This window comes from Lepisma saccharinum, chromosome 14 (genome assembly GCF_977018435.1).
Source record: "Lepisma saccharinum chromosome 14, izLepSacc3.1, whole genome shotgun sequence".
Classification (NCBI taxonomy): Eukaryota; Metazoa; Arthropoda; class Insecta; order Zygentoma; family Lepismatidae; genus Lepisma; species Lepisma saccharinum.
In genome coordinates this window covers 2,246,316-2,260,302 of record NC_139242.1, presented here as the reverse complement: position 1 = coordinate 2,260,302, position 13,987 = coordinate 2,246,316, and positions in this window count along the sequence as shown.

The following is a 13,987-nucleotide window of genomic DNA, read 5'->3' as shown; positions in this document are numbered from 1 at the left end:
AGAAGATACAGTAGTGGTTTTACACTCAATGTAATCAGGTCGAAGATCTTTATTGCCTCACCATAAAAAATTTAATCCATGTGTAATATTCATGCTTAGTTACTATGGAAAGTCTCATAACAAAAAAGGAAACAATCTATTTGTGCATGATTGTAGTCGTCGTCTTGGAGATTTGAAATAACCACTTTGATTGTTGAAACAATGTAATACATACTAAGGCCTCACGTTTTACAAATACATTATATAAAATTTCAAACTCGCATATCTCCGTTACTATAGAAGATACAGACGTGGTTTTACACTCAATGTAATCAGGTCGAAGATAACTCTATTGCCTCATCAAAAAAAATTTAATCCATGTATAATATTCATGCTTAGTTACTATGGAAACTCTCATAACAATAAAGTAAACAATCTATTTGTGCATGATTGTTGTCGTCGTCGTGGAGGTTTGAAATAACCACATTGATTGTTGAAATAATGTAATTCATACTAAGGCCTCACGTTTTGCAAGTACATTATATATAATTTCAAACGCGCATATCTCCGTTACTATAGAAGATACAGACGTGGTTTTTCACTCAATGTAATCAGGTCGAAGATCTCTATTGCCTCATCATAAAAAAATTAATCCATGTATAATATTCATGCTTAGTTACTATGGAAACTCTCATAACAATAAAGTAAACAATCTATTTGTGCATGATTGTTGTCGTCGTCGTGGAGATTTGAAATAACCACTTTGATTGTTGAAATAATGTAATTCATACTAAGGCCTCCCGTTTAACAAATACATTATATAAAATTTCAAACACGCATATCTCCGTTACTATAGAAGATACAGAAGTGGTTTTACACTCATTGTTATCAGGTCGAAGATCTCTATTGCCAAATCATAAAAAATTTAATCCATGTGTAATATTCACGTTTAGTTACTATGGAAACTCTCATAACAATAAAGTAAACAATCTATTTTTGCATGATTGTAGTCGTCGTCGTGGAGATTTGAAATAACCACTTTGGTTGTTGAAATAATGTAATTCATACTAAGGCCTCACGTTTTACAAATACATTATTTAAAATAATAAAGAGCATATCTCCGTTACTATAGAAGATACAGACGTGGTTTTACACTCAATGTAATCAGGTCGAAGATAACTCTATTGCCTCATCATAAAAAAATTAATCCATGTGTAATATTCATGCTTAGTTACTATGGAAACTCTCATAACAATAAAGTAAAACATCTATTTGTGCATTCTTGTTGTCGTCGTCGTGGATATTTGAAATAACCACTTTGATTGTTGAAACAATGTAATTCATACTAAGGCTTCAAGTTTTACAAAACATTATATAAAATTTCAAAATTGCATATCTCCGTTACTATAGAAGATACAGAAGTTGTTTTACACTCATTGTTATCAGGTCAAAGATCTCTATTGCCAAATCATAAAAAATTTAATCCATGTGTAATATTCACGTTTAGTTGCTATGGAAACTCTCATAACAATAAAGTAAACAATCTATTTTTGCATGATTGTAGTCGTCGTCGTGGAGATTTGAAATAACCACTTTGATTGTTGAAATAATGTAATTCATACTAAAGCCTCACGTTTTACAAATACATTATATAAAATTTCAAACGAGCATATCTCCGTTACTATAGAAGAAACAGACGTGGTTTTACACTCAATGTAATCAGGTCGAAGATAACTCTATTGCCTCATCAAAAAAAATTTAATCCATGTATAATATTCATGCTTAGTTACTATGGAAACTCTCATAACAATAAAGTAAACAATCTATTTGTGCATGATTGTTGTCGTCGTCGTGGAGATTTGAAATAACCACTTTGATTGTTGAAACAATGTAATACATACTAAGGCCTCACGTTTTACAAATACATTATATAAAATTTCAAGCTCGCATATCGTCGTTTCTATAGAATATACAGAAGTGATTTTACACTCAATGTTATCAGGTCGAAGACCTCTATTGCCTCATCATAAAAAAATTAATCCATGTGTAATATTCATCCTTAGTTACTATGGAAGCTCTCATGACAATAAAGTTAACAATCTATTTGTGCATGATTGTAGTCGTCGTCTTGGAGATTTGAAATAACCACTTTGATTGTTGAAACAATGTAATACATACTAAGGCCTCACGTTTTACAAATACATTATATAAAATTTCAAACTCGCATATCTCCGTTACTATAGAAGATACAGACGTGGTTTTACACTCAATGTAATCAGGTCGAAGATAACTCTATTGCCTCATCAAAAAAAATTTAATCCATGTATAATATTCATGCTTAGTTACTATGGAAACTCTCATAACAATAAAGTAAACAATCTATTTGTGCATGATTGTTGTCGTCGTCGTGGAGATTTGAAATAACCACTTTGATTGTTGAAATAATGTAATTCATACTAAGGCCTCCCGTTTAACAAATACATTATATAAAATTTCAAACACGCATATCTCCGTTACTATAGAAGATACAGACGTGGTTTTTCACTCAATGTAATCAGGTCGAAGATAACTCTATTGCCTCATCATAAAAAATTTAATCCATGAGTAATATTCATGCTTAGTTACTATGGAAGCTCTCATAACAAAAAAGTAAACAATCTATTTGTGCATTCTTGTAATCGTCGTCGTGGATATTTGAAATAACCACTTTGATTGTTGAAACAATGTAATTCATACTAAGGCCTCACGTTTTACAAAAACATTATATAAAATTTTAAATTTGCATATCTCCGTTACTATAGAAGATACAGAAGTGGTTTTACACTCATTGTTATCAGGTCGAAGATCTCTATTGCCAAATCATAAAAAATTTAATCCATGTGTAATATTCACGTTTAGTTACTATGGAAACTCTCATAACAATAAAGTAAACAATCTATTTTTGCATGACTGTAGTCGTCGTCGTGGAGATTTGAAATAACCACTTTGATTGTTGAAATAATGTAATTCATACTAAGGCCTCACGTTTTACAAATACATTATATAAAATTTCAAACGAGCATATCTCCGTTACTATAGAAGATACAGACGTGGTTTTACACTCAATGTAATCAGGTCGAAGATAACTCTATTGCCTCATCATAAAAAATTTAATCCATGTGTAATATTCATGCTTAGTTACTATGGAAGCTCTCATAACAAAAAAGTAAACAATCTATTTGTGCATTCTTGTAGTCGTCGTCGTGGATATTTGAAATAACCACTTTGATTGTTGAAACAATGTAATTCATACTAAGGCTTCACGTTTTACAAAACATTATATAAAATTTCAAAATTGCATATCTCCGTTACTATAGAAGATACAGAAGTTGTTTTACACTCATTGTTATCAGGTCGAAGATCTCTATTGCCAAATCATAAAAAATTTAATCCATGTGTAATATTCACGTTTAGTTACTCTAGAAACTCTCATAACAATAAAGTAAACAATCTATTTTTGCATGATTGTAGTCGTCGTCGTGGAGATTTGAAATAACCACTTTGATTGTTGAAATAATGTAATTCATACTAAGGCCTCACGTTTTACAAATACTCCGTTACTATAGAAGATAGAGACGTGGTTTTACACTCAATGTTATCAGGTCGAAGATCTTTATTGCCTCATCATAAAAAATTTAATCCATGTGTAATATTCATGCTTAGTTACTATGGAAAGTCTCATAACAAAAAAGGAAACAATCTATTTGTGCATGATTGTAGTCGTCGTCTTGGAGATTTGAAATAACCACTTTGATTGTTGAAACAATGTAATACATACTAAGGCCTCACGTTTTACAAATACATTATATAAAATTTTAAATTTGCATATCTCCGTTACTATAGAAGATACAGAAGTGGTTTTACACTCATTGTTATCAGGTCGAAGATCTCTATTGCCAAATCATAAAAAATTTAATCCATGTGTAATATTCACGTTTAGTTACTATGGAAACTCTCATAACAATAAAGTAAACAATCTATTTTTGCATGACTGTAGTCGTCGTCGTGGAGATTTGAAATAACCACTTTGATTGTTGAAATAATGTAATTCATACTAAGGCCTCACGTTTTACAAATACATTATATAAAATTTCAAACGAGCATATCTCCGTTACTATAGAAGATACAGACGTGGTTTTACACTCAATGTAATCAGGTCGAAGATAACTCTATTGCCTCATCATAAAAAATTTAATCCATGTGTAATATTCACGTTTAGTTACTCTAGAAACTCTCATAACAATAAAGTAAACAATCTATTTTTGCATGATTGTAGTCGTCGTCGTGGAGATTTGAAATAACCACTTTGATTGTTGAAATAATGTAATTCATACTAAGGCCTCACGTTTTACAAATACTCCGTTACTATAGAAGATAGAGACGTGGTTTTACACTCAATGTTATCAGGTCGAAGATCTTTATTGCCTCATCATAAAAAATTTAATCCATGTGTAATATTCATGCTTAGTTACTATGGAAAGTCTCATAACAAAAAAGGAAACAATCTATTTGTGCATGATTGTAGTCGTCGTCTTGGAGATTTGAAATAACCACTTTGATTGTTGAAACAATGTAATACATACTAAGGCCTCACGTTTTACAAATACATTATATAAAATTTCAAACTCGCATATCTCCGTTACTATAGAAGATACAGACGTGGTTTTACACTCAATGTAATCAGGTCGAAGATAACTCTATTGCCTCATCAAAAAAAATTTAATCCATGTATAATATTCATGCTTAGTTACTATGGAAACTCTCATAACAATAAAGTAAACAATCTATTTGTGCATGATTGTTGTCGTCGTCGTGGAGATTTGAAATAACCACATTGATTGTTGAAATAATGTAATTCATACTAAGGCCTCACGTTTTGCAAGTACATTATATATAATTTCAAACGCGCATATCTCCGTTACTATAGAAGATACAGACGTGGTTTTTCACTCAATGTAATCAGGTCGAAGATCTCTATTGCCTCATCATAAAAAATTTAATCCATGTGTAATATTCATGCTTAGTTACTATGGAAGCTCTCATAAAAAAAAGTAAACAATCTATTTGTGCATTCTTGTAGTCGTCGTCGTGGATATTTGAAATAACCACTTTGATTGTTGAAACAATGTAATTCATACTAAGGCTTCACGTTTTACAAAACATTATATAAAATTTCAAAATTGCATATCTCCGTTACTATAGAAGATACAGACGTGGTTTTACACTCAATGTAATCAGGTCGAAGATAACTCTATTGCCTCATCAAAAAAAAATTAATCCATGTATAATATTCATGCTTAGTTACTATGGAAACTCTCATAACAATAAAGTAAACAATCTATTTTTGCATGATTGTAGTCGTCGTCGTGGAGATTTGAAATAACCACTTTGGTTGTTGAAATAATGTAATTCATACTAAGGCCTCACGTTTTACAAATACATTATTTAAAATAATAAAGAGCATATCTCCGTTACTATAGAAGATACAGACGTGGTTTTACACTCAATGTAATCAGGTCGAAGATAACTCTATTGCCTCATCATAAAAAAATTAATCCATGTGTAATATTCATGCTTAGTTACTATGGAAACTCTCATAACAATAAAGTAAAACATCTATTTGTGCATTCTTGTTGTCGTCGTCGTGGATATTTGAAATAACCACTTTGATTGTTGAAACAATGTAATTCATACTAAGGCTTCAAGTTTTACAAAACATTATATAAAATTTCAAAATTGCATATCTCCGTTACTATAGAAGATACAGAAGTTGTTTTACACTCATTGTTATCAGGTCAAAGATCTCTATTGCCAAATCATAAAAAAATTAATCCATGTGTAATATTCACGTTTAGTTGCTATGGAAACTCTCATAACAATAAAGTAAACAATCTATTTTTGCATGATTGTAGTCGTCGTCGTGGAGATTTGAAATAACCACTTTGATTGTTGAAATAATGTAATTCATACTAAAGCCTCACGTTTTACAAATACATTATATAAAATTTCAAACGAGCATATCTCCGTTACTATAGAAGAAACAGACGTGGTTTTACACTCAATGTAATCAGGTCGAAGATAACTCTATTGCCTCATCAAAAAAAATTTAATCCATGTATAATATTCATGCTTAGTTACTATGGAAACTCTCATAACAATAAAGTAAACAATCTATTTGTGCATGATTGTTGTCGTCGTCGTGGAGATTTGAAATAACCACTTTGATTGTTGAAATAATGTAATTCATACTAAGGCCTCCCGTTTAACAAATACATTACATAAAATTTCAAGCACGCATATCTCCGTTACTATAGAAGATACAGACGTGGTTTTTCACTCAATGTAATCAGGTCGAAGATAACTCTATTGCCTCATCATAAAAAATTTAATCCATGTATAATATTCATCCTTAGTTACTATGGAAGCTCTCATGACAATAAAGTTAACAATCTATTTGTGCATGATTGTAGTCGTCGTCTTGGAGATTTGAAATAACCACTTTGATTGTTGAAACAATGTAATACATACTAAGGCCTCACGTTTTACAAATACATTATATAAAATTTCAAACTCGCATATCTCCGTTACTATAGAAGATACAGACGTGGTTTTACACTCAATGTAATCAGGTCGAAGATAACTCTATTGCCTCATCAAAAAAAATTTAATCCATGTATAATATTCATGCTTAGTTACTATGGAAACTCTCATAACAATAAAGTAAACAATCTATTTGTGCATGATTGTTGTCGTCGTCGTGGAGATTTGAAATAACCACTTTGATTGTTGAAATAATGTAATTCATACTAAGGCCTCCCGTTTAACAAATACATTATATAAAATTTCAAACACGCATATCTCCGTTACTATAGAAGATACAGACGTGGTTTTTCACTCAATGTAATCAGGTCGAAGATAACTCTATTGCCTCATCATAAAAAATTTAATCCATGAGTAATATTCATGCTTAGTTACTATGGAAGCTCTCATAACAAAAAAGTAAACAATCTATTTGTGCATTCTTGTAATCGTCGTCGTGGATATTTGAAATAACCACTTTGATTGTTGAAACAATGTAATTCATACTAAGGCCTCACGTTTTACAAAAACATTATATAAAATTTTAAATTTGCATATCTCCGTTACTATAGAAGATACAGAAGTGGTTTTACACTCATTGTTATCAGGTCGAAGATCTCTATTGCCAAATCATAAAAAATTTAATCCATGTGTAATATTCACGTTTAGTTACTATGGAAACTCTCATAACAATAAAGTAAACAATCTATTTTTGCATGACTGTAGTCGTCGTCGTGGAGATTTGAAATAACCACTTTGATTGTTGAAATAATGTAATTCATACTAAGGCCTCACGTTTTACAAATACATTATATAAAATTTCAAACGAGCATATCTCCGTTACTATAGAAGATACAGACGTGGTTTTACACTCAATGTAATCAGGTCGAAGATAACTCTATTGCCTCATCATAAAAAATTTAATCCATGTGTAATATTCATGCTTAGTTACTATGGAAGCTCTCATAACAAAAAAGTAAACAATCTATTTGTGCATTCTTGTAGTCGTCGTCGTGGATATTTGAAATAACCACTTTGATTGTTGAAACAATGTAATTCATACTAAGGCTTCACGTTTTACAAAACATTATATAAAATTTCAAAATTGCATATCTCCGTTACTATAGAAGATACAGAAGTTGTTTTACACTCATTGTTATCAGGTCGAAGATCTCTATTGCCAAATCATAAAAAATTTAATCCATGTGTAATATTCACGTTTAGTTACTCTAGAAACTCTCATAACAATAAAGTAAACAATCTATTTTTGCATGATTGTAGTCGTCGTCGTGGAGATTTGAAATAACCACTTTGATTGTTGAAATAATGTAATTCATACTAAGGCCTCACGTTTTACAAATACTCCGTTACTATAGAAGATAGAGACGTGGTTTTACACTCAATGTTATCAGGTCGAAGATCTTTATTGCCTCATCATAAAAAATTTAATCCATGTGTAATATTCATGCTTAGTTACTATGGAAAGTCTCATAACAAAAAAGGAAACAATCTATTTGTGCATGATTGTAGTCGTCGTCTTGGAGATTTGAAATAACCACTTTGATTGTTGAAACAATGTAATACATACTAAGGCCTCACGTTTTACAAATACATTATATAAAATTTTAAATTTGCATATCTCCGTTACTATAGAAGATACAGAAGTGGTTTTACACTCATTGTTATCAGGTCGAAGATCTCTATTGCCAAATCATAAAAAATTTAATCCATGTGTAATATTCAACTTTTAGTTACTATGGAAACTCTCATAACAATAAAGTAAACAATCTATTTTTGCATGACTGTAGTCGTCGTCGTGGAGATTTGAAATAACCACTTTGATTGTTGAAATAATGTAATTCATACTAAGGCCTCACGTTTTACAAATACATTATATAAAATTTCAAACGAGCATATCTCCGTTACTATAGAAGATACAGACGTGGTTTTACACTCAATGTAATCAGGTCGAAGATAACTCTATTGCCTCATCATAAAAAATTTAATCCATGTGTAATATTCACGTTTAGTTACTCTAGAAACTCTCATAACAATAAAGTAAACAATCTATTTTTGCATGATTGTAGTCGTCGTCGTGGAGATTTGAAATAACCACTTTGATTGTTGAAATAATGTAATTCATACTAAGGCCTCACGTTTTACAAATACTCCGTTACTATAGAAGATAGAGACGTGGTTTTACACTCAATGTTATCAGGTCGAAGATCTTTATTGCCTCATCATAAAAAATTTAATCCATGTGTAATATTCATGCTTAGTTACTATGGAAAGTCTCATAACAAAAAAGGAAACAATCTATTTGTGCATGATTGTAGTCGTCGTCTTGGAGATTTGAAATAACCACTTTGATTGTTGAAACAATGTAATACATACTAAGGCCTCACGTTTTACAAATACATTATATAAAATTTCAAACTCGCATATCTCCGTTACTATAGAAGATACAGACGTGGTTTTACACTCAATGTAATCAGGTCGAAGATAACTCTATTGCCTCATCAAAAAAAATTTAATCCATGTATAATATTCATGCTTAGTTACTATGGAAACTCTCATAACAATAAAGTAAACAATCTATTTGTGCATGATTGTTGTCGTCGTCGTGGAGATTTGAAATAACCACATTGATTGTTGAAATAATGTAATTCATACTAAGGCCTCACGTTTTGCAAGTACATTATATATAATTTCAAACGCGCATATCTCCGTTACTATAGAAGATACAGACGTGGTTTTTCACTCAATGTAATCAGGTCGAAGATCTCTATTGCCTCATCATAAAAAATTTAATCCATGTGTAATATTCATGCTTAGTTACTATGGAAGCTCTCATAAAAAAAAGTAAACAATCTATTTGTGCATTCTTGTAGTCGTCGTCGTGGATATTTGAAATAACCACTTTGATTGTTGAAACAATGTAATTCATACTAAGGCTTCACGTTTTACAAAACATTATATAAAATTTCAAAATTGCATATCTCCGTTACTATAGAAGATACAGACGTGGTTTTACACTCAATGTAATCAGGTCGAAGATAACTCTATTGCCTCATCAAAAAAAAATTAATCCATGTATAATATTCATGCTTAGTTACTATGGAAACTCTCATAACAATAAAGTAAACAATCTATTTGTGCATGATTGTTGTCGTCGTCGTGGAGATTTGAAATAACCACTTTGATTGTTGAAATAATGTAATTCATACTAAGGCCTCCCGTTTAACAAATACATTATATAAAATTTCAAACACGCATATCTCCGTTACTATAGAAGATACAGAAGTGGTTTTACACTCATTGTTATCAGGTCGAAGATCTCTATTGCCAAATCATAAAAAATTTAATCCATGTGTAATATTCACGTTTAGTTACTATGGAAACTCTCATAACAATAAAGTAAACAATCTATTTTTGCATGATTGTAGTCGTCGTCGTGGAGATTTGAAATAACCACTTTGGTTGTTGAAATAATGTAATTCATACTAAGGCCTCACGTTTTACAAATACATTATTTAAAATAATAAAGAGCATATCTCCGTTACTATAGAAGATACAGACGTGGTTTTACACTCAATGTAATCAGGTCGAAGATAACTCTATTGCCTCATCATAAAAAAATTAATCCATGTGTAATATTCATGCTTAGTTACTATGGAAACTCTCATAACAATAAAGTAAAACATCTATTTGTGCATTCTTGTTGTCGTCGTCGTGGATATTTGAAATAACCACTTTGATTGTTGAAACAATGTAATTCATACTAAGTAAAAAAAAAAAAAAAAAGTAAAGTGCTCCCCTGTGCTTAGCACCACGCCATGAAGGCGTATAGGGGGTGTGGGGGTAACGCCCCACACTTTCTTGATCCGGTCATGAGTGGGGGTGATGTGATCAGCACCACGCCCCTGACCGCCTTTACCCCCCAGGGTTTCCCCCAGGTACCCATGTTATTCGACGCTGGGTGGACGCCGGGGCCGCTTCCAACGTTATAAAAGTTCCCGGATTTGAACCGTCCGGGGATCGAACCCGGGACCTTTAGCATGGTAGTCAGACGCGTTACCGACTGAGCCACCGCGGCCACTAATTCATACTAAGGCTTCAAGTTTTACAAAACATTATATAAAATTTCAAAATTGCATATCTCCGTTACTATAGAAGATACAGAAGTGGTTTTACACTCATTGTTATCAGGTCGAAGATCTCTATTGCCAAATCATAAAAAATTTAATCCATGTGTAATATTCACGTTTAGTTACTATGGAAACTCTCATAACAATAAAGTAAACAATCTATTTTTGCATGATTGTAGTCGTCGTCGTGGAGATTTGAAATAACCACTTTGATTGTTGAAATAATGTAATTCATACTAAAGCCTCACGTTTTACAAATACATTATATAAAATTTCAAACGAGCATATCTCCGTTACTATAGAAGAAACAGACGTGGTTTTACACTCAATGTAATCAGGTCGAAGATAACTCTATTGCCTCATCAAAAAAAATTTAATCCATGTATAATATTCATGCTTAGTTACTATGGAAACTCTCATAACAATAAAGTAAACAATCTATTTGTGCATGATTGTTGTCGTCGTCGTGGAGATTTGAAATAACCACTTTGATTGTTGAAACAATGTAATACATACTAAGGCCTCACGTTTTACAAATACATTATATAAAATTTCAAGCTCGCATATCGTCGTTTCTATAGAATATACAGAAGTGATTTTACACTCAATGTTATCAGGTCGAAGACCTCTATTGCCTCATCATAAAAAAATTAATCCATGTGTAATATTCATCCTTAGTTACTATGGAAGCTCTCATGACAATAAAGTTAACAATCTATTTGTGCATGATTGTAGTCGTCGTCTTGGAGATTTGAAATAACCACTTTGATTGTTGAAACAATGTAATACATACTAAGGCCTCACGTTTTACAAATACATTATATAAAATTTCAAACTCGCATATCTCCGTTACTATAGAAGATACAGACGTGGTTTTACACTCAATGTAATCAGGTCGAAGATAACTCTATTGCCTCATCAAAAAAAATTTAATCCATGTATAATATTCATGCTTAGTTACTATGGAAACTCTCATAACAATAAAGTAAACAATCTATTTGTGCATGATTGTTGTCGTCGTCGTGGAGATTTGAAATAACCACTTTGATTGTTGAAATAATGTAATTCATACTAAGGCCTCCCGTTTAACAAATACATTATATAAAATTTCAAACACGCATATCTCCGTTACTATAGAAGATACAGACGTGGTTTTTCACTCAATGTAATCAGGTCGAAGATAACTCTATTGCCTCATCATAAAAAATTTAATCCATGAGTAATATTCATGCTTAGTTACTATGGAAGCTCTCATAACAAAAAAGTAAACAATCTATTTGTGCATTCTTGTAATCGTCGTCGTGGATATTTGAAATAACCACTTTGATTGTTGAAACAATGTAATTCATACTAAGGCCTCACGTTTTACAAAAACATTATATAAAAATTTTAAATTTGCATATCTCCGTTACTATAGAAGATACAGAAGTGGTTTTACACTCATTGTTATCAGGTCGAAGATCTCTATTGCCAAATCATAAAAAATTTAATCCATGTGTAATATTCACGTTTAGTTACTATGGAAACTCTCATAACAATAAAGTAAACAATCTATTTTTGCATGACTGTAGTCGTCGTCGTGGAGATTTGAAATAACCACTTTGATTGTTGAAATAATGTAATTCATACTAAGGCCTCACGTTTTACAAATACATTATATAAAATTTCAAACGAGCATATCTCCGTTACTATAGAAGATACAGACGTGGTTTTACACTCAATGTAATCAGGTCGAAGATAACTCTATTGCCTCATCATAAAAAATTTAATCCATGTGTAATATTCATGCTTAGTTACTATGGAAGCTCTCATAACAAAAAAGTAAACAATCTATTTGTGCATTCTTGTAGTCGTCGTCGTGGATATTTGAAATAACCACTTTGATTGTTGAAACAATGTAATTCATACTAAGGCTTCACGTTTTACAAAACATTATATAAAATTTCAAAATTGCATATCTCCGTTACTATAGAAGATACAGAAGTTGTTTTACACTCATTGTTATCAGGTCGAAGATCTCTATTGCCAAATCATAAAAAATTTAATCCATGTGTAATATTCACGTTTAGTTACTCTAGAAACTCTCATAACAATAAAGTAAACAATCCATTTTTGCATGATTGTAGTCGTCGTCGTGGAGATTTGAAATAACCACTTTGATTGTTGAAATAATGTAATTCATACTAAGGCCTCACGTTTTACAAATACTCCGTTACTATAGAAGATAGAGACGTGGTTTTACACTCAATGTTATCAGGTCGAAGATCTTTATTGCCTCATCATAAAAAATTTAATCCATGTGTAATATTCATGCTTAGTTACTATGGAAACTCACATAACAAAAAAGGAAACAATCTATTTGTGCATGATTGCAGTCGTCGTCTTGATATTTGAAATTACCACTTTGATTGTTGAAACAATGTAATTCATACTAAGACCTCACGTTTTACAAAAACATTATATAAAATTTTAAATTTGCATATCTCCGTTACTATAGAAGATACAGAAGTGGTTTTACACTCATTGTTATCAGGTCGAAGATCTCTATTGCCAAATCATAAAAAATTTAATCCGTGTGTAATATTCAAGTTTAGTTACTATGGAAACTCCCATAACAATAAAGTAAACAATCTATTTTTGCATGATTGTAGTCGTCGTCGTGGAGATTTGAAATAACCACTTTGATTGTTGAAATAATGTAATTCATACTAAGGCCTCACGTTTTACAAATACATTATATAAAATTTCAAACGAGCATATCTCCGTTACTATAGAAGATACAGACGTGGTTTTACACTCAATGTAATCAGGTCGAAGATAACTCTATTGCCTCATCATAAAAAATTTAATCCATGTTTAATATTCATGCTTAGTTACTATGGAAACTCTCATAACAATAAAGTAAAACATCTATTTGTTCATGATTGTTGTCGTCGTCGTGGAGATTTGAAATAACCACTTTGATTGTTGAAATAATGTAATTCATACTAAGGCCTCCCGTTTAACAAATACATTATATAAAATTTCAAACACGCATATCTCCGTTACTATAGAAGATACAGACGTGGTTTTTCACTCAATGTAATCAGGTCGAAGATAACTCTATTGCCTCATCATAAAAAATTTAATCCATGAGTAATATTCATGCTTAGTTACTATGGAAGCTCTCATAACAAAAAAGTAAACAATCTATTTGTGCATTCTTGTAATCGTCGTCGTGGATATTTGAAATAACCACTTTG